At 38.6% G+C, this 23173-nt stretch overlaps 1 protein-coding gene and 1 non-coding gene across 2 annotated transcripts in view; one reads left to right on the forward strand and one right to left on the reverse strand.

Moving 5' to 3' along the window:
* The window catches only part of LOC126027519 (eukaryotic translation initiation factor 3 subunit I-like), a 98260-nt gene that overhangs the window by 9946 nt on the left and 65141 nt on the right, over positions 1 to 23173 (forward strand).
* Positions 1591 to 1723, reverse strand: LOC126031725 (small nucleolar RNA SNORA51). Its single transcript, XR_007503562.1, has one exon. It is a non-coding gene; the product is annotated as a small nucleolar RNA SNORA51 (small nucleolar RNA).

Here is a 23173-nt window from a genome sequence, read left to right on the forward strand (position 1 = left end):
CAGAGATACTGCATTAAAAAAAGACTACAAACCAATATCATTAATGAATACAGATGAAAGATCCTCAACAAAATTCTAGCAAATATGATCCAACGCCTCATCAAGAAGGTCATACACCATGACCAAGTAGGTTTCATTCCAGATATGCAATGATGGTTTAACATGTGTAAGTCAATCAACATAATACACCATATCAACAGAAAGAAACACCATATAATCATATAAAAAGATGTATAGAAAAAAAGATGTAGAGAAATCATTCCATAAGGTTCAACACCCATTCTTGATAAAAATAAAACTCTCATCAAGATGGGATTGGAAGGAACTTTTCTCAATATAGTCAAAGCCATCTACTACAAACCAACGGCACATATTATTCTCAATGGAGATAAACTAAAAGCCTTTACTCTAAAATCTGGTCCAAGACAAGCTGCTCTGCATCACCATTCGCCTTCAGTAGCATGCTGAAAGTTCTTGCCATATCAATTATGCAAGAAAAAGATATCAAGGGCATCCAGATAGGAAAGGACAAAATCAAGCTCTCACTGCTTGCAGATGACATGATACTATATTTAGAAAATGCTAAAGACTTTACCAAAAGGCTTCTAAAACAATAGCAAAGTGGCAGGCTGCAAAATTAACACGCAAAAACTAATGGCCTCCCTGTACATCAATATGATAAAAATGGACATTAAAAATGTCCTCCCTAGTATTCCTACAATCTGTAGATTATTTCTTTTGTCTTTGTTCATTAAATACCTACCTTTTTCTTCCAATGCTTTACCTTATTTCCTTATTGGCTTTTTGTCATTTTTGGTTTGTAGTTTTTCTTCAAGTTCTTCTATGTGATTCTCCAACTGTGTAATTCTTCTACTATGGTTTGCTAAGACATTTTTATTTTCTTTAATTCCATTTGTATGGATTCTCTCATCTTCTGTAAAAGTTCTTCTTTGAGTTGGTTGATTTGTTCATCTATGGATTTTTTGAACTTGCTGGCTAATGATTCCCTTTTTTTTTTTTTTTTTTTTTTGCCATGGCTTGCACTGCTGCTTTTAGGTGGTTCAGTCCCCAGCTGCAGGGGCTGAGCTTCACAGGTTGGGCCTGGGTCTACTGTCTCTCCCCCTCTTTCTGGCAGATGGTGTGGTTCAGCCCTCAGCCACAGTTTCTCTGGGATTGTTTTCCATTGGCTTTAATAATTGTTTTCCATCCTTTTATTTATTTACCTTCATGAAGGTAAGGCGTTTGCCTTTCATGCAGAAGGTCATCAGTTCGAATCTGGCTTTTCATATGGTCCCCCGTGCCTGCCAGGAGCAATTTCTGAGCATGGAGCCAGGAGTTTCCCCTGAGCACTGTCGGGTGTGACCCCAAAAAAAAACACAAAAAAATAAATAAATAAAAGGATGGAAAACAATTATTAAAGCCAATGGAAAACAAACAAACAAAAAAAGATGAGAAGCTATCGACCAAATTGCATTCAATCTCTAGAAAGTGATCAGAGACAAAGAGGGTCACTACTTACTGATCAGGGGAACACTAGATCAAGAAGTATTAACTCTGGTCAATATTTTTTTTTCTTTTTTTTTTTTTTTTTTTTGTCCCCCAATTCACAATACATACCCGGCAAGGGGCCTGTGTTGAGGTGTATATGGGGTGCCTTTACTGTACCTCCTCTTTCTATACAGCCAGTGTAAAGAACACAGCCTGTGGTAAGAATTGGGAGGCCTTATTTTATCTTTTATTTATTTTTTTCTTTTCTTCAGGGCAAACTAAAGTTGTTTTTTTTTTTGTTTTTTTTTTTTGTTTTTTTTTTAAGTAAGAATTCATTTAAAGGACAAAATTGATTAACATAATAAGGTAAACTAATATAACATAATATAGTGACATAACATAACATATAATATAATTAATATAATAATAATACATGTAAGTCAAAGAAAGTTTCTGATTAAAAACACAATTTTCTTTTTTTTCCATAATGGCTTACATATCTTTCACTGTAGTATTTTGGGTACATATTCACATTAAATCAGGGGAATACCCATCACCTAATATGTCCTCTTCTCAATCAAAAATCAAATATACTGAAAATAGGCAGAGTCCTGTCTAGAGGCTTCCAACCTCAGTTTGAGAGAGGATGTGAAAAAAGTAATTAAAATACCACAACAATACACACACACACACACAAAATATCGAATTAAATAACCGATAAGCACCACAACAATAAAAACAGGCACCACACAATAATCTCGGTTCTGAAATCAAATCATACTCAAGTGCAAAAAGAAAGAGAAAGACAAAACAAAATAAAATAAAATAATATTGGAGACATCAACCGTAATCTCCACACCAAAATAAAGACGTCAAAAAAATAGATCATTTATTCTCCTCTTGCTGCTTTCGTGTTATGTGGAAGACTTCTACTTTATCTTGGATGGTAAAATCAGACCTGTTTCTAGAGATCTTGGTGGCTGTGCAGATCAGGGAATGGAGTTTATGAAGTCTTTCTTTGTGGTTCTAGCAGTTATGCTTCTTCAATGTCCTTTTTTTTGTTTTTTATGTATTCTAGGTGTTTCAGAATAGTGCTACCACTATAGTATATAGTATATATATATAGTATATATATATATATATATATAGCACTATAGTATATAGTGCTACTTAATGAATGGATCATTAAGATGTGGTACATATATACAATGGAATATTACATGGCAGTTAGAAATGATACAATCACAGACTTTGCAGCAACGTGGATGGACCTAGATCATGTTATGTTAAACGAAGTAAGTCAGAAGACAAAAGAAAAACTCTGGTCAATATTTATGCATCAAAAGCAGAGCCAGAAAAATATGTAAGGGATTTACTTGCAAACCTGGAGAAACATATGGAAGGTAATGTGATAGTAGTAGGAGATTTCAATACTCCATTATCACCACTGGACAGATCCACCAGACAGAAAACTAGCAAAGAAATGAGCCCTAACTGAGAAATTAGAATAATTAGGGCTAATAGACTTATATAGGGCCCTTCACCCCCAGAAAGCAGAAAATACATATTCTTCTCAAGTGCACATAGAACCTTCTCCAGAATAGACCATGTCTTAGGATACAAATTTAACTTGCATAAAGTCACAAATATAGAGATTATTAGAAGTACTCTATCAGATCACTATGCAACAGAGATCAAGATTAACTGTAAAAAGAACCTATGTAGAAAAACCTGGAGATTAACATGCAGCTCAACAACAGCTGGATCAAAGAGGAACTCAAGGAAGAAATAAAAAGATTCCTTGAGACAAACGATAATGAAGAGACAAATTATCAAAAATTTATGGGACACAGCAAAATCATTAGGGGGAAATTCATAGCAATACAGACCTATTTCAGGAAAGAGGGGAATGACAAAATCAATAATTTAAAGTGACACCTTAAGGAGTGGGAAGAACAGCAACAACAAAACCCAAATACAACCAGAAGACAAGAAATAATAAAAACCAGAGCAGAAATAAGCAACATAGAATGCTGTGGGCGTCCTGTGTCTCAGCAATTCTCGTGGATCATAGCACAACACAATAGGAAAGCGGGAGCATGAGCGGCCGAATATGAAATATGAGATAAATAAAACCACACGGAGAATGTGGGGTCAACACGTTTCTGGCAGGAGTGTGACAAGTTTAATTTTTGAGCAGGGGGATTTATAGGGGAAAAATTAGCCACAGGGGAAGAATAATTATAATCACAAAACCTAGTACAACAATAACAATACCTAAGCTATGGGTGTGACTATAAAAATTCTAAGTTACAAGAAAGAAGGTCGCAGCTCAAGGTTAATCTTAGCAAAATTGCTTTAAATGCAAAATCAGGATTAGGAGAATATAGGAAATACCTAGAAACTTGGTCTTTCTAGGCTGGACTCTATTGTTTTAGAGGTTAAATGAAGGTAGGTACCAAATTCCCAAGAATGAGCTTCCCTATTTCTAAAGGAGGGTCAAAAGTCAAAATCTGCATTCAGGTTACACCCTTGATTACCAGAAACTGCAGCTGCAAAGAGTATATTTGAAAAGGAGAGTCAAGCTCTCATTGTTTGCAGATGACATGATACTCTACTTAGAAAACCCTAAAGATTCTACTAAAAAGCTTCTAGAAACAATAGACTCATATAGCAAGGTGGAAGGCTACAAAATTAACACACAGAAATCAATAACCTTTTTATACACCAATAATGATAGGGAAGAGATGGGTGTCAAGAAGGCAATCCCATTCACATTAGTACCACACAAACTCAAATACCTTGAAGTCAACTGGACCAAAGACGTGAAAGACCTATACAAAGAAAACTATAAAGCCCTGCTCCAAGAAATAAGAGAGGACACATGAAAATAGAAACACATACCCTGCTCATGGATTGGCAGGATTAACATCATTAAAATGGCAATACTCCACAAAGCATTATACAGATTTAATGTCATCCCCTTAAAAATACCCATGACATTCTTCAAAGAAGTGGATCAAACACTTATGAAATTCATCTAGAACAATAAACACCCTCGAATAGCTAAAGCACTCCTAGGGGAAAGGAAAATGGGAGGCATTACTTTCCCCAACTTTAAACTGTACTATAAAGCAATAGTTATCAAAACAGCATGGTATTGGAATAAAGACAGACCCTCAGATCCGTGGAATAAACTTGAGTTCTCAGACAATGTTCCCCAGACATACAAACACCTAATTTTTGACAAAGGAGCAAGAAATCCTAAGTGGGGCAAGGAAAACCTCTTCAACAAGTGGTGCTCACAGAACTGGTTAGCCACTTGCAAAAAAGCGAACATAGACCCCCAGTTAACATCATGTACGAAGGTAAAATCCAAATGGATTAAAGACCTTGATATCAAACCGGATACCATGAGGTATATAGAACAACACATCGGTAAAAAAAAAAACTCCATGACATTTATACTAAAGGCATCTTCAAGGAAGAAACTGCACTTTCCAAACAAGTGAAGCAGAGTACAACAGATGGGAATACATTAAGCTGAGAAGCTTCTGCACCTCAAAAGAAATAGTGCCCAGGATACAAGAGCCACCCACCATGTGGGAGAAATTATTTACCCAATACCCATCAGATAAGGGGCTAATATCCAAAATATAAAGGGCACTGACAGAATTTTACAAGAAAAAAAATCTAATCTCATCAAAAAATGGGGATAAGAAAGGAATAGACACTTTGATAAAAAAAAAAAAAGAAATACAAATGGCCAAAAGGCACATGAAAAAATGCTCCTCATCACTAATAATCAGGGAGATGCAAATCAAAACAACGATGAGATACCTTCTCACACCACAGAGATTGGCATACATCACAAAGAATGAGAACAATCAGTGCTGGCGGGGATGTGGAGAGAAAAGAACTCTTATCCAATGCTGATGGGAATGCCATCTAGTCTAACTTCTATGGAAAGCGATATGGAAATTCCTCCAAAATCTGGAAATTGAGCTCCCATTCGACCCAGCTATTCCACTCTTAGGGATATACCCTAAGAACACAAGAATACATCACAAAAACCCTTCCCCACACCTATATTTATTGCAGCACTATTCACAATAACCAGGCTCTGGAAAGAACCAAGATGCCCTTTAACAGACAAATGGCTAAAGAAACTGTGGTATATATACACAATGGAATATTATGCAGCCATCAGGAGAGATGAAGTCATGAAATTTTCCTATACATGGATGTACATGGAATCTATCATGCTGAGTGAAATAAGTCAGAGGGAGAGAGAGAGATGCAGAATAGTCTCACTCATCTATGGTTTTAAGAAAAATAAAAGTCATTTTTGTAACAATCCTCAGAGACAATGAGAGGAGGGCTGGAACTTTCAGCTCACTCCATGAAGCTCACCACAAAGAGTGGTGAGTACAGCTATAGAAATAACTACACAGAGAACTACCATAATCAAGTGAATGAATGAGGGAACTGGAAAGCCTGTCCAAAGTACAGGTGGGGGTGGGGTGGGATGGAGAGAGATTTGGGACATTGGTGGTGGGAATGTTGCACTGGTGAAGGGGAGTGTTCTTTACATGACTGAAACCTAAGCACAATCATATTTGTAATCAAGATGTTTAAATAAAGATAAAATATATAAAAAAAGAAAAGGAGAGAAAAATTGTCTTCGCTTTTAGGGCTGACTATATCCAGAAAAATAAAATTTGGTGCTGGAATTTCTGGGCGAAATTATTTGATAGAGGTCAATATTTTGCCTGATATAAACAAAGGAGAGATAGTCAGATACTGGCTGAAAATGTAATGCCAGGCGTCTCTGGAAATTCCTCAACCATCCACGCAGAAGAAAAAGGCATCCACAGCGGCTCTTCTGAGGAATCCCATGGGGGTTAAATTAGTTCTACCCACCAGGGAAATCTGAAGATACATCTGGTGGGCTGAGGCCTCCTTAAAGCTTAGGCATGCCCTGGCAATAGAAACTAAGAAAACAATACAAAAAAAATCAATGGAACCAGAAGTGTTTTTTTTTTTTTAAGAATAAACAATATTGACAAATCACTAATAAGACTCACACACAAAAAAGAGGAAAACACCCAAATAAATAGGATCACAAATGAAAGAAGAGAGATTACAACAGAACCCCAAGAAATCAAACACAGCATAAGGACTTATTATGAACAACTATACTCAGTCAGGTTAAAGAACTCAGAAGAAACTAACAAATTTCTGGAAAGATCTCATCTTCAAAGACTGGATAAGGAGGATGTAGAAAGCCTAAACCAGCCAACCATATCTGAGGACGCTGAATCAGAAATTAAGAAACTCCCCAAGAACAAAATTCCAGATCCAGATTGTTTTACAGGTGAATTCTATTAAACATTCCGAGAATTACTACCACTGATCCACAGGCTCTTCCAAACCATTGAAAAGATAAGAATCCTCCCTAATTTCTTTTATGAGGCTAATATCACACTCATTCCCAATGATGGCAGACACCACCAAGAAAGAAAACTACAGGCCAATCTCACTAATGAACATAGATGCAAAAATCCTCAACAAAATCTTAGCAAACCGAATCCAGCACTACATAAAAAAGATTATACACCATGACCAAGTGGGTTTCATCCCAGGGATGCAAGGATGGTTCAACATATGCAAATCAATCAACATCATACACCACATCAACAATAAGAAAGACAAAAATCACAGGCTTTTGACAAAATCCCAAACCCATTCATGTTAAAAACACTTAGCAAAATAGGACTGGAAGAAGCATTTCTCAAGATAGTTATAGCTATCTATAAAAAGCCCACAGCCAACATTATACTTAATGGTGAAAATTTGAACGCATTTCCACTAAGGTCAGGAAGTAGGCAAGGCTGTCCTCTCTATCCACTCTTATTCAATATAGTTTTAGAAGTCCTATCAATAGCAATCAGACAAGAGAAGGGAATCAAAGAATCCATATAGGGAAAGAGGAACTCAAACTGTCTCTTTTTGCAGATGATATGATGACATACATCGAAAACCCTAAAGAGTCTACAGTAAAACTCCTAGAAACAATTAACCAGTACAGCAAAGTGGCCAGCTACAAAGTCAATACACAAGACAGTAGCGTTCCTCTATACAAATAATGAAGTAGAGGAGAAAGAGATTAAGGAATCCCATTTAAAGTAGTATCCAAAAATATCAAATATCTCGGTATCAACCTTGCAAGAGACCTGAAGGACCTATACCATGAAAACTTCAAAACACTTCAGAAAGAAATAAGAAAATGAAAGAACGGGGCTGGAGAGATAGCATGAAAGTAAAGCATTTGCCTTGCATGAGGAAGTATGGCGGTTTGAATCCCAGCATTCCATATGGTCCCCCGAGCCCACCAGGAGTTATTTCCGAGCTTAGAGCCAGGAGTAGCCCCTGAGAGCTGCCAGGTGTGACCCAAAAACAAACAGAAATATGGAAGAACATACCATGCTCATGCATAAGTAGAATCCACATAGTCTAAATGACTATCTTACCTAAACTTCTATATAGATTCAATGCAATCTCTATCCAAATTCAGATAGCATTTTTAAGGTCTTAGAATAATCAATTATAAAATTCACCTGGAACAACAAGTACATACTGAAAAACACGAAGATGTGTGGCATCTCTTTACCTAACCTGAAGCTTTACTATAAAGTCATATTGATCAAAACAGCATGGTACTGGAAGAAAGACAGTCTCAGACCAATGGGTTAGAACAGAATATCCAGAGATAAACCCCCAAATATACAGTCAACTAATATTTGACTAAAGAGCCAAGAAATTGAAATGGAACAAAGACAGTCTCTTCAACAAATGGTGTTGGAACAACTGGTAACCACCTGTAAGAAATTTAAGATTGATCCATACCTCACACCTTACACAAAAGTCAAATCAAAATGAATTAAAGACCTTGAAATCAGATCCAAATCTCTAAAGTTCATAGAAGAAAAAATGGGCAAAACACTTCAAACCTATATATCAAAAAAGTCTTTGAGGATAGAATGCCAATGGCAAGAACTTTAGCATCAAACTTAAATAAATGGGATTACATCAAACTAAAAGGTTCCTGCATGGCGAAAGAAACCCTGTTTAGTACTAGAAGACAATTAACGGAATAGGAAAAAATTTTTTGCTGATATCTAGGATATACAAAGCACTCAGAAAGGTGGGATCCAAAAAATCTAATAAAGCCGTAGAAAATTGGGAGAAGAAATGAGTAGACACTTCTCTGAGGAAGACTAAAAGATGGTCAAAAGACACATGAAAACATGATCACCTTCCCTCATCATTAGGGAAATCCAAATCAAGACAACAATGAGGTACCGCCTTACAATAGTGAGGATGGCTCACATCAAAAATAACGGGAACAATCTCTGTTGGTGGGGATGTGGTAAGAAAGGAATTCTTACCAACTGCTGGTGGGAATGCTGCCTGGTCCAACCCCTATGGAAAACAGTGTGGAGAGTGCTCAGTAAACTCAGAATTAAGCTGCTATCTGGCCCAGCAATTGATCTCCTGGGTATCTATCCTTAATTCGGATAGTATATGTGTACCTCACTATTTATTGCAGCACATGGCACAATAGCCAAGATTTGGAACCAACCTCGATGCCCAACAATAGATGAGTGGATCATGAAGATGTGGTATTTAAACACAATGGAATACTACATAGCAATTAGAAATGATACAATCATGGATTTTTCAGCAACATGGATGGATTTACAAAATATGTTAATGAAGCAAGCCAGAAAATGAAGAATAAATACAGAATTATAGCACTTTTCTGAGGTACTTAGAATATACACCATTTGTACATGTAATACTCCATGAACAAATACAATGGTCTGGTAGAGTAGAAACTCCAAGCACTGTAACTGTCAACATTTACAGGGGAGTAGTGCTCAAAACAAGTGGAAGAGGAACAACACAAAGCCTCGACTATCCATTATACCATAAAGATACTAGCAACAATGGAAACAACGGCTTAGAGTGAACAGGTATGTAATCAGCCTTTTACTAAAAGGCCTATAATAATGTCTTAGGGAGCTTATACACAGATACAGGTGAAGAATATGATTGGAAGTCAGAGACTCCAGTGGAAGCATTTCCTAACAATGTGTTTTAATGCCTTAATCTTACTAGGAATAAAATAACCTCTCAGCTTCCTTGTCCACAGGGATTCTTGGATACAAAGGGTGGACACCCCAATTTGACACCTTGGTGCCCAATTATACTAGATACCATATTCAGCTTGCATTATGAAAATGTCTTGATAAAACACTTTAATATTTCCTTTTTCTCTGGTTTATGGCCTCTATTAGTACCTGTAGCATATGATCATTCACACCACTGAAACAGTCAACCGTGAACCACAGACTTATATTACAGGACCAAGCATCGAACATGCTTGGGCAAATCAACATTTTCTTTCTCTTTTCTTCTCTTCTCCCTACTTCTTTCCTTCTCCCCTTTCTTCTTCTATCTTTTCTTCCTCCTCATCATCAATTGAATCTATGGCAAATAAAACCCACAGTTACTTTCTCTGTAGGAAAGAAATTTTGATACATAAGATGTAGCAGACAATACTACATAGGGTAGCCACCTACACAGGTAGGCCTCATTAACACATTGTTTAGTACTCGAGATGCAAAACCCATGTGTATCCTAAACTGCTCCAGCCATTATCTAACCCTGAAACCTTCATTTAGGAAGGCCCAACCCCGTCACTCACAAAATGCATAAAAACTGAGAAAACCTCCCAACTCTGACGCACTGACCCAATCTCTTTTAGTTGATTTATTAATTTTTTTTACCTTATTGTTACTATAGTTACCTATTTTCCTGTTCTTCTCTCTTATCTTTTGCTTTCCCTTCCTCTTTTTCTAAGCTATACCTATGGTAATTATTTATCTTAATTCAACCAGTCCTTAAGAGCTCAGAACCATTCTATTAGGAGACCTCTAACAACATCTTTAGAATAGATAACTACTGCATGTCTTTATGCGGGCATGAGACATAGACAGAGGACTCCTCTATGAGAGCCAAGTCTAAATTGTAAACAATCCATGCCCATAATGTATATAGTCCCTCCTATATAATATCACTTCTCTTCCCTTCAGAAAGCCTACTATTCCTTCACCTCACCTTTCCAATTCAATACCCCTACTTAATAATGGTCTTTACCCTCAGTTCTTAACCCATCAGGTATCAAGACGACCTCCTGCCCCAATAAGTCATCACCCAGCTCCCAAGTGAAGGGACAACCACTCAGCCTCACATTGCGTCCCCTAGCAAGAAACTAAAACCAAAACCCCTGCTGACTCATGCTCTGTGGCCCTCCTTCTCACCCCCCCCCCAAATATGGACTGTTGTTTGATACCGGACACAGCTCCAGAAGGATCCCCAGTACAAGAACTCTACCCAACTCCTTTCTGCCCAAAATCATTTCTCAATCTCAACAAGACCAGGGTGTGTGATGAAAATGTGCCCTGGATCCCAACCTTCACAAGCATATCGCAAAAGACAATGGGGAAACCTTATTTTCTTTATAAGTTTAAGACCTATATAATACTAACTCTCAACCTGTTTATCCCCAAATGTAAGCTAGTCTCCTGCATCACTTTGTTCCCTTAAATTATTTTTACTTATTTTTATTTATTTTTCCTTTATATCTATGTGGGTGATGTTGTGTTACTGATCCTACCCTAATCAATAATTGTTCCCCACCCTAGGGTGTGACCTGATGATAGTATATTGGATTATTCCTTACTTGGTATTCTGCTCCCACACTATGGTGGTACCTAATTGGAAAAGAACCTTAAGACAAATGATCAGACAATGGAAAAATTACTCAAGGAATGTGAACAGATGAAAATAGAAGTCTTTGATAAACTCAACATAAACAACATAAGAATCATTGGAGACCCAGAGGCCCAGTAAAGAGATCCCCAGGAAGAATCAACAGCCAAAGACATCATCACAGAGATACTCCCAGAGCTAAAGACTACATGCAACCAAATCCTGCATGCCCAAAGAATACCAGCTAAAAGAGACCTGAAGAAAAACACCAGAAGACACATCCTAGTTATAATGATAAATCCCACAGATAGAATAGAATACTGAAAGCAACAAAAGGGAAAGGGAAATTACATTTAAAGGAGCATCCTTAAGACATACAGCAGACATGTCACAAGAAACCCTCAATACCAGAAGACAGTTTTGGGTTATTGTGACAAAACTGAATGAAATGGATGCCTCACCTAGAATACTGTACCTAGCCCGACTCACGTTCAGATTTGGAGGAAGGATACAAAGCTTCACGGATAAGCAACAACTCAGAAACTTCTCAGATGCAAAACCAGCCTTAAAGGAAAAACTGAAAGGTCTACTTTAAGACAAGACAGACCAACAAACACAGCAAACTTATTCACAAAGATGACATTAAATCCTAAAGCAACCATCTCCCTCAATGTCAATGAACAAAATACAACAATTAAAAGACACAGAATGGTAAAATGGGTCAAAAAGATGAACCCGGGGCCAGGGAGGTGGTGATAGAGGTAAGGAGTCTACCTTGCAAGTGCTAGCCAAGGAAGGACCGCGGTTCGATCCCCGGCATCCCATATGGTCCCCCCAAGCCAGGGGGAATTTTTGAGCGCTTAGCCAGGAGTAACCCCTGAGCATCAAATGATTGTGGCTGAAAAACAAAAAAAAAAAGTAAAAGAAAAGATGAACCCAACCTTCTGCTGCCTACAAGAAACACACCTGAATAGTCAGAACAAACATAGACTCAAAATCAAAGGCTGGAGGAAAATCATCCAAGCAAACAACACCCTTATGAAAAGCTGGGGTGGCCGTATTAATATCTGATGACACCAACTTTAGACTCAGAAAAGTTGTAAAGGACAAAGATGGACACTTTCTACTAATCAAGGGATTTGTGCAACAGGAAGAAATCAGACTACTAAACATATATGCTACCAATGAGAGACCATAAAATTATCTAATTAAATCATTGACAAATTTGAAAAAAGACATAATTCATAACACAATAATTGTGGAAGACCTCAACATGGCCCTGTCAACACTTGATAGGTCAAACAGACTGAAACCCAACAAAAATATACTAGCTCTGAAAAGAGAAGTGGAAGAAAGAGGATAGGTAGATATATATAGGACACTCTATCCCCAAAAACCTGCATACATGTTCTTTTTCAATGTACATGGGTCATTCTCCAGGATAGACCACATACAGGCACATAAAACATACCTTTATAAAATCAAGTGGACAGAAATTTTGCAGGCTACCTTTGCTGACCACAAGGCTCTAAAATTATATGTGAACTAACTACAAAGGGACACAGAAGAAAAACTTTAACAATTGGAAATTAAACAGCCTGCTACTGAACAACCAGTGGGTCCGAGGTGAAATCAAAGAGGAAATCAAAACTTTCCTGGAAACAAATGGTAATGAAGACACAAACTATCAAAATCTATGGGACACAGCAAAAGCGGTCCTGAGAGGAAAATTTATTGCTTTGAAAGAACACACCAGGAAGGAAGAAGGGGCATACCTGAATAGATTAATAACACAGCTCATTAATTATTAGAAAATGATCAACAAAAGAAACCAAAAATAGGGAACAGAAGAAAATAACAAAGCTGAGAGCAGAAATCAATGAAGTGGAAACCCAAAAAAATAATCTGAAAGATCAATGAAAGCAGAAGTCGGTTTTTTGAAAAAATAAATAAATAAATAAATAAATAAATAAACAAGATTGATAGACCATTAGCAAAACTCACAAAGAAAGAGAGAGAAACCTGATAACCTGTATTAGAAATGAAAAGGGAAAAAAAGAAATGAAAAGGGAAAAAAAGAAATGAAAAGGGGGAGATCACTACAGATATTGCAGAGATCCAAAGGGTAAGCAGAGACTACTTTGAGAAACTCCATGCTACCAAACACGAGAACCTGGAAGAAATGGATAAATTCTTGGACTCTTATAACCTTCCACGGTTAAGTAAGGAGGATGTAGCATATCTAAACACCTCCATCACTATTGAGGAAATTGAAATGGTAATCAAATGTCTCCCTAAATAGAAAAGCCCAGGCCCAGATGGATTCACTAATGAATTCTTTCAAACCTTTCAAGAGGAACTATTACCAATCCTAGCCAGGCTCTTTCATGAAATTGAAAAAATGGGAACACTTCCAAACAGCTTTTATGAAGCCAACATCACCTTGTTACCAAATCAGATAGAGATGCTGCCAAAAAAAAATTATAGACCAATATCCCTGATGAATGCAGATGCAAAGATCCTCAACAAAATCCTGGCAAAGAGGATCCAATGCCTCATCAAGAAGATCATTCACTATGATCAAGTAGGTTTCATCCCAGGAATGCAAGGATGGTTTAAAATTTGTAAGTCTATCAACATAATATACAACATCAACAACAAGTAAAATAAAAATCACATGATCATATCAAAGGCTACAGAGAAAGCATTTGATAAGGTCCAACACCTATTCTTGATAAAAAAAAAAAACACTCATTAAGATCGGATGAAAGGAACCTTTCTCAAAATAGTTAAGGTCATCTACCAAAAGCCAAGAGCGAATATTATCCTCAATGGAGAAAAACTAAAAGCCTTCCTTCTAAATTCAGGAACAAGACAAGGCTGTATGCTCTCACCACTCCTCTTCAACATAGTACTGGAAGTACTTGCTATAGGGATTAGGAAAGAAAAAGATATCAAGGGAATCCAGATAGAGAAGGAAGAAGTCAAGCTCTCACTGTTTGTAGATGACATGATACTCTAATTAGAAAACCTTAAAGACTCTACCAAAAAGCTTCTAGAAACAATAAATTCATATAGCAAGGTGGCAGGCTACAAAATTAACACAGAAGTCAATGGCCTTTTATACACCAATAATGATAGGAAAGAGATGGGCGTTAAGAAGGCAATCTCATTTACATTAATACCACAAAAACTCAAATATCTTGGAGTCAACTTGACCAAAGATGTGAAGGACCTATACAAAGAAAACTATAAAGCCCTGCTCCAAGAAATAAGAGAGGACACTTGGAAATGGAAACACATACCCTGCTCATGGATTGGCAGGATTAACATAATTAAAATGGCAATACTCCCTAAAGTACTATACAAATTTAATACAAACCCTCTAAAGGTACCCATGACATTCTTCAAAGAAGTGGATCAAACACTTCTGAAATTCATTTGGAACAATAAACACCCTCGAATAGCTAAAGCACTCCAAGGGAAAAAGAATATGGAAGGCATTACTTTCCCCAACTTTAAACTGTATTACAAAGCAACAGTTATCAAAAGAGCCTGGTATTGGAATAAAGACAGACCCTCAGATCAGTGGAATAGGCTTGAGTACTCATAGTACAATAGTACTCAGATATACAATCACCTAATTTTTGACAAAGGAGCAAGAAACCCTAAGTGGAGCAGGATAAGCCTCTTCAAGAGTGGTGTTGGCAGAACTGGTTAGCCACTTGCAAAAAAGCGAAAATAGATCTCCAGCTAACATCATGTATGAAGGTAAAATCCAAATGGATTAAAGACCTTGATATAAGACCTGATACTACAAGGTATATAGAACAACACATAGGTAAAACACTCCATGACATTGAAACTAAAGGTATCTTCAAGGAGAAAACTGCACTTCCCAAACAAGTGGAAGCAGAGATCAACAGATGGGAATACATTAAGCTGAGAAGCTTCAGCACCTCATAAGAAATAGTGCCCAGGATACAAGAGCCACCCACCATGTGGGAGAAACTATTCACCCAACACCTATCAGATAAGGGGCTAATATCCAAAATACACAGGACACTGACAGAACTTTACAAGAAAAAAACATCTAATCCTGTTGCAGGTCAGCCCCTGAAGAGGTTGACTGATGGAGGGATGGAGGATGAGGCCTTTCTCCTCCAGCTCGAACCACACTTCTGTCACCCTGTTTAGTCGGCGGTTCTGAGGTGAATGCGGTGGGAAGAAAGCCAACAGGCAGTCAGGCTTCCGAAAAAAAACAGCTCTTTATTCCGTGAAGAGGACGAAGCCAAAAGGCCTAAGAATAGGCCACAGGAAAAAAAAACCCTCACCTTCCACAGACCCTTGCTTTTATGCCCCAGAATCAGGTACCACCCAATGGTGGGAGCAGAATCAGGTACCACCCTAGGGTAGGAGCAGAATGCCAGGTCACACCCTAGGGTAGGGCACAATCACTGATCAGGGTAGGGTCAGTAATTTAATAATTCCATTAAAATGTTTACATATACAACATAATCCCATTAAAAATGGGGAGAAGAAATGTACAGACACTTTGATAAAAAAAAATAATACAAATGACCAAAAGTCACATGAAAAAATGCTCCACATCACTAATCATCAGGGAAATGCAAATCAAAACAACTATGAGATACCATCTCAACACCACAGAGATTGGCACACATAACAAAGAATGAGAACAATCAGTGCTGGCGGGGATGTGGAGAGAAAGGAAAGTGCTGGTGGAAACCTTTATGGAAAAGTGATAGGGAGATTCCTTCAAACACTGGAAAATGAGCTCCCATTCAATCCAGTTATAATCACTCCTAGGGATATACCCTAGGAACACAAGAATACAATACAAAAATCCCTTCCTCACACCTATATTCATTGTAGCACTATTCACAATGGCCATACTCTGGAAACAAACAAGATGCCATTAAACAGATGAATGGTTAAAGAAACTGTGGTACATATACACAATGGAATATTGTGCAGCCATAAAAAGAGATAAAGTCATGAAATTTTCCCTATACAGGGATGTACATGGAATCTATCATGCCGAATGAAATAAGTCAGAGGGAGACAGATAGACGCAGAATAGTCTCACTCATCTATGGGTTTTAAGAAAAATGAAAGACATTTTTTTCAACAATCCTCAGAGACAAAGAGAGGAGGGCTAGAACTTCTATCTCACTTCATGAAGCTCACCACAAAGAGTGGTGAATGCAGTTAGAGAAATAACTACACTGAGAACTATCATAACCATGTGAATGAATGAGGAAAGTGGAAAACCTGTCTAGAGTGCAGGTGGGGTGGGGTGGAGGGAGATTTGGGACATTGGTGGTGGAAATGTTGCACTGGTGAAGGGGAGTGTTCTTTACATGACTGAAACATAACCACAATAATATTTTAATCAAGGTGTTCAAATAAAGATATTATTAAAAAGAAGAGAGCACTTTGAGAGAAGTAAAAAAATTAGAAATAAACACTATTTACCTGGGGGGGGGAAGAAATCACTCCTGGCTTTGGGGACCATATGGGATGCCTGGGGATCGAACCGCTGTCCATCCTAGACTAGGGTGGGCAAGGCAGATGCTTTACCACTTGCACCGCTGCTCTGACTCCTGCATGTTTTTTTCTTATCTGGATGCCTTTAATATATTTTCCTTGACCAATTGCTATCCCATGTTCTTTGAATACCAAGTTGAGTGGAAGTTGTGAGAACGGGCAACTTAGTCTTTTGCCTGATATGAGGGTAGGTTTTTATTTTTCCTTTGACATATATGATAGTACAAAATATATAATTGACTAATATTATAAAAGATACTATAAATGTTTTATCTAAATGATTTTACTAACATACGATTTAATATAATACTGAGAAGTTGTAGTAAATTGCATTAACCATGTGAGGAAAGTTCCTTCAACTCCCTTCCTTCAACTTTAACAGTTTATTATGAATGTGTGCTGGATCTTTGCGGGGTCCTGCAAGCCCCCCGGAGGGGCCCGGCCAGCGGGGATCAGTCAAGAGGCTCACGGACGGCCGCACCTTTATTTTGCAAGGCTCAGATCACACCACACCTGTAAGAAATCTGGGAGAGGTTAATAATAAATGGCCCAAGACATAAACTCTGTTCAAAGGCGTTTATTAAAGTCCAGCACCTTCTTATATAGGGAAGGTGAAGGAGGCAGGCAAAAGGCAATGTCAATCATTCTTTTGGCATGAAAATTACTTCATTATTCCAAATAAGGCAAGTGGGCAATACTTCTTGCAGTATCCATGGAAACATCTTGTGACCTTCTAGCTGCATTCCTAACTGCTTAACTATCAGGAGGTGGTGGAAGATGTGCTTGCCTCAATGATCTTGAACAGACAATGTAACATACACTTATTGATAACAGCCTCGTTGACTCCGGAATGTAGTCTTAAGGAGTGAGGCCCTGTCTCTGATAATGGTACCGGGTAGTGTTGCTCTCCTCCGGGCTAAAATTAATTATCTCTTGCAGCTGCACATTCCTTTCTCTTTGGCCCAAGAACTTACAGCAAGACTGCACGTAGCCTTCAGGTGAAAGGCTGAACTAAGGCAGAAAGTATAGCAAAATAACCTCAAACAAGTCACAGTCCCCAACAGATCTTATCAAATGTTTTTTCTGCATCTATTAATATGATCATGTTGTTTTTCTTTGTCCTTGTATTAATACGGTATACCATGCCCATATACCTCTAAAGACTCTTGTAGGGACCTGCTGGTTAGAGCTCTCTTTATTCTCTGACATAATCACCACCCCAATATGTTGCTCCTAGCTATTTAGAATTTCTTTCACTGGTTCCTAGAAGCAATCAGTGTCATTGTACTTTCTCCAATCTTATCTGAGTTTTAAGTTTTTATGATCCTTGCTACCCCTGCTAACTTTGTAAGATTTCATGGGAATGGTGGTTGGGGCCAAGCTTAACTGAATATTTGGGGCCAAGCTTAACTGAATATTAGTACTCTGTGAGTAAGATTTGCATGAGTTCATAATAAGAGGCCAAGGTGGACTCCCTGAGGGGTGAGCAGAATAGATTTACTTGGTCACTATCACAATTTTGCTATCATAAAAAGACCATTCCCACAATTCACTTTTTCATAGATCTTTTAGGCTAGGACTGAGTTCAAGGTGGGGGATGCTGAGATACACAAGAATCTTGGAAGGATGCTGAGATGCACAAGAGTCCTGGCATGATTATGAGGTCATCTCCTCTGGCAGATGTTAATTCTGTGCCATGTTGGCCAAGGTCAGCTAATCCAGAGATTACTACCACCTCTATGAAGTTTCCCTCCCTGTTTCTTCCCCATTTTAGAATTTCATTTGTATATCTTTCACCTCTTTTATCAAATTGATTCCCATGCACATTATCTTCTAAGCCAAAAAGTGAAGGTGATTGTGTCTTTAAAATTTTTTTCTTTTGGGTAGGAGGGTGGGAAGACATCTGGCTTCCGATTTCCTCTTTGATTCTGGAGACCAGCTCTTGCCAGGTATAGGGTTTGGGGAGGCCCCATACCAGAGCTTTTCTCCCTAGCCTGGGGAGTGCTGGGAGGCTTGGCAGGCCCCCAACCGTCCTTGTCTTTTTCCCCTGACTCCAGGCCTTCCCTGGGTGCCAGCTCAGATGGCCAGAAGTGGGTTCAGGTGGACTCTTAGTGGTCCTCAGGTTCCCCCTCCCTCCATACTCCACGGGGGAGGTGCATGGGGAGGAGGGCGGGCAGACATCTGGCTTCCGGTTTCCTCTTTGATTCTGGAGACCAGCTCTTGCCAGGTATGGGGTTTGGGGAGGCCCCATACCAGAGCCTTTCTCCCTAGCCTGGTGAGTGCTGGGAGGCTTGGCAGGCCCCCAACTGTCCTTGTCTTTTTCCCCTGACTCCAGGCCTTCCCTGGGTGTCAGCTCAGATGGCCAGAAGTGGGTTCAGGTGGACTCTTAGTGGTCCCCAGGTTCCCCCCTCCCTCCGTACTCCAGGGAGGAGGTGCATGGGGAGGAGGGCGGGCAGACATCTGGCTTCCGGTTTCCTCTTTGTTTCTGGAGACCAGCTCTTGCCAGGTATGGGGTTTGTGGAGGCCCCATACCAGAGCTTTTCTCCCTAGCCTGGGCAGTGCTGGGAGGCTTGGCAGGCCCCCAGCCATCCCTGTGTTTTTCCCCTGACTCCAGGCCTTTCCTGGGTGCCAGCTCAGATGGCCAGAAGTGGGTTCAGGTGGACTCTTAGTGGTCCTCAGGTTCCCACCTCCCTCCGTACTCCAGCGGGGAGGTGCATGGGGAGGAGGGCGGGCAGACATCTGGAGACCAGCTCTTGCCAGGTATAGGGTTTTTTTCCCCTGGACTTCAGTCTTTCCCTGGGCACTGGTCTAGGTGGACTCTATAGGGGTCAACAGGCTTTCCCCCTATCTCTCCCTACACTAATGGGAATGCGCTCTGGAAGGAGGGCAGGCTGTTCTAGCACTGGTTTAAATTGGGACAGTCAGTGGAAATTTTTTCTCTTTGTTTTCATATTGATAGTATTGTGTGCATATATTCTATATATCCATAATATCCATCTTCTATTGGGACCTTGATACTGCCCTACAAAGCTCATTTCTAATATTTTACTGCCTCAGTCCCAATCCTTACTTCCCCCCATCCTCCCATGTAGGTGCAGCTAATGACATGAAGCTCACCACATAGAATGGTAAGTGCAGTTAGAGAAATAACTACACTGAAAACTATCATAACAATGTGAATGAATGAGGGAAAAAGAAAGCCTGTCTCAAGTACAGGTGTGGGTGGGGTGGGGAGTAGGTAGGTCTGGGAAATTGGTGGTGGGTGCACTGCACTGGTGAAGGGGGGTGTTCTTTACATGACTGTAATCATACAACTACAATTATATTTGTAATCATGGTGTTTAAATAAAGATAATTAAAATTTTTTTCTTTTCTGGTGCATTATTTATATATAGAAAATTATTTACTTACTTACATTGTGCATTTGATTGGTATATTATTTTCTAGCCTGCCACTGTACTATTCTAGTCTATTTTTTACAAATCTTTCTTAAGTGTATGTGGGATTTTCTGGATATAGTACCAAATCATCTGCAAATAGAGAGTATTTACTGGAATATCCTTAATATCTCTTTCTTGAATGATTATGACTTCCAATGCTATATTTAATAGTAGTTGTGAGGGAAACCTTGTCTTGTGCCTAATCTTAGAAGGAAGACTTTCAGTGTTTCACTAAGAAGAATGATGTTTGCTGTGGGTTGTAAATGGCTTTAATTTATTGAAAAATGTTCCTCCAACCCCCATTTGATTGAGCATTTTTATCACAAATGGATGTTGTTGTCAAATCTTCTCTGCATCAGCTGATATCATCACATAATTTTTATTTTTACTTGTGTTGACATGATACATTACATTTATTGACTTACCTATACTATAGCATCCTGAGTCCTTAGGATAAATCATAATTAGCCATGGTGAATGGACTTCTGATGTATCGTTATATTCATCTTGTTAATATTTTGTGAAGGATATTTGCATCTATATTTATCAAAACTATAGGTCTAGAGTGTATTTTCTGTGATAGATTTCTACTATTATAATCAGGATAATGTTGTTTCATAGAACTGGAAACAACTCAAATATTCAAGAACACATGACTTGGATAAATAAACTATCGGGTAAATGCATAATAGAATACTATTCAGCTATAAAAATCATGCAATTTGCTGTGATTACATGGCTACCACTCTCACTATATGACTACCAGTGCCATTTTATGGCTATTATTGTGAGTATCATACCAAGTAAAATCAGTCAAAAGAAAATGAATGATCTCCCTCATATGTAGGATATAACATAATATAGTATTAATAACAAATGGTCAAAGACAATGCAATCTGAAAACTGATTTACAGAGTTGGGCTTATCAAGGGGTATGAAGACATCTTCCATACTTTGGTGAAGGTGTGATTTTGAAATATTGTATGCAAGAAAACCCTCCTGTTACCAGTATTGAGAACCATAAATAAACAAGAAAATTAGGTTGCTATAGTAATGTGGGAGGTATGGAGGGAAGCAAGATTTTCTCTCGTCTTATTCTTAGATCTTGGTATTTTTGGTGAGCTTATGAGCTTTATACCCTCCCCTGTGGCAAGAGTGAGACTAATACTGAACAAGATCAAATTAGTGGGCCTTAGACTTAACAAATTCAACCACCCATACCACTCATCACTATTTTGAAATAGACATGAAAACTAAAACCAATCCAAGCAAACAATTCTTTCTGGAAGTTTTCTGAAAGGTATTATGAGAGTATTCTCCCCACCATGACCATTTACCAGATAAGATGCATATAGAGTTATTGAATATTACTGTACTATACAACAGAAAAAACATCTCTGCAACTAATTTGAGGAAACTGACACTAAGATATGTGATGAAATTGCAGGGCCTGTCTAATATCACTTGAATCTCTGGATATCTACAAACCACTCTTTGGATTTTCCATTTATGTGAGCCAAGAATTATTTTCTGCATAAGAGCCATTTCCAAATTACTTTCTGTTTAAACTAATCTCTAGTTTCCTCTAACTTAAAGTATACTACTCAATAACAACAAAATACAATCCAATTTTTTTTTTGGAGAGACTCATTCTTTATTTCAAAAAACATGTCAATTTTCAGTATCAAAACAGTTGCATTAATGATTTCTTTCTCCCAATTACCAAAGGAGAGGGCAATTCAAGCCAATAAACTTTGTGGTGATGCACACTGAAAACATGTTACAGAATCTTACCAGAAAGGATACAATGAGATAGGTAAAGATGTTTTCAAAGATCACATTGCCAGTCCTGATGGGGTAGTCACTTTATCCCAACTCTAGAGAAGAAGGTTTCAAAATAATATAAAAAGTTTTGTACATAAGCCACTCAACATTTCTCTAGCATTAACTATAGAAAGCACGATTAAGATGGCACTTTCAGAAACAGCGGCTTCAGCTCCAGGAAAGAGTTATGAGATGTTTCACATGGCTAACTTCGTAGGGAAAACATTTTCTTTTAAGGAAGCAAGAATGCAGTTAAGTGGTCACCTTAACCTAAAGGACATGATTCATTCTGCTGGAAATGTGGAGAGAAGGATTTGGTCTCAAGGGTTGGAAGGGTAGCACAGTAGCAGGGCGTTTGCCTTGCATGTGGCTGACCTGGGATGGACCCCAGTTAGGTTCCTGGCATCCCCTATGGTCCCCCAAGCCCGCCAGGAGCTATTTCTGAGCAGAGTCAAGAGAAACTCTTGAGCGCCACCGGATGTGGCCCAACCCGCCCCTCCCCTCCCCCCCCCCAAAAAAAAGAGAGGGAGAAAGAAACGACCCTTTCTCAACCACAGAAAGAAAAAAAAAAGGTTTTGGTCTCAATATCTTAATTTGAGTCACTTGTTATTTTTTCCCCCCATTGGCAACATCCAGCTGTGCTCAGGGGACCATAAGAGTTCAAAGGGGTTTGAATCCGGGTCAGTCATATGCAAGATCCACAATACTAACACTCCAGCCCCTTGAGCCTCTTATTTAAAAATTAAAAGAACAAAACAAACAAAAAAAAGTTGCCCAGAGATACCTTAAAGCTGAAAAACTAAACAGCACATTTTTGGCTAACTCCTCTTGGAATCCCCTTTCACTCTCTGGCTAGACTTTGTACAGAGCTGAGGTTTCCCCATAGTGGAGTCTTTCTCTAGGCTGTGTATATCTCTGTACGGCAGGCCCAGTCCTTACCCTTTTTAAAGAGAGGACAAAATGCATTCAGCTAAAAAGTTTCCTTCCAAAAGAGAAAGGATTAGAGTGCT

Source organism: Suncus etruscus, chromosome 1 (genome assembly GCF_024139225.1).
Source record: "Suncus etruscus isolate mSunEtr1 chromosome 1, mSunEtr1.pri.cur, whole genome shotgun sequence".
NCBI classification, from domain to species: domain Eukaryota; kingdom Metazoa; phylum Chordata; class Mammalia; order Eulipotyphla; family Soricidae; genus Suncus; species Suncus etruscus.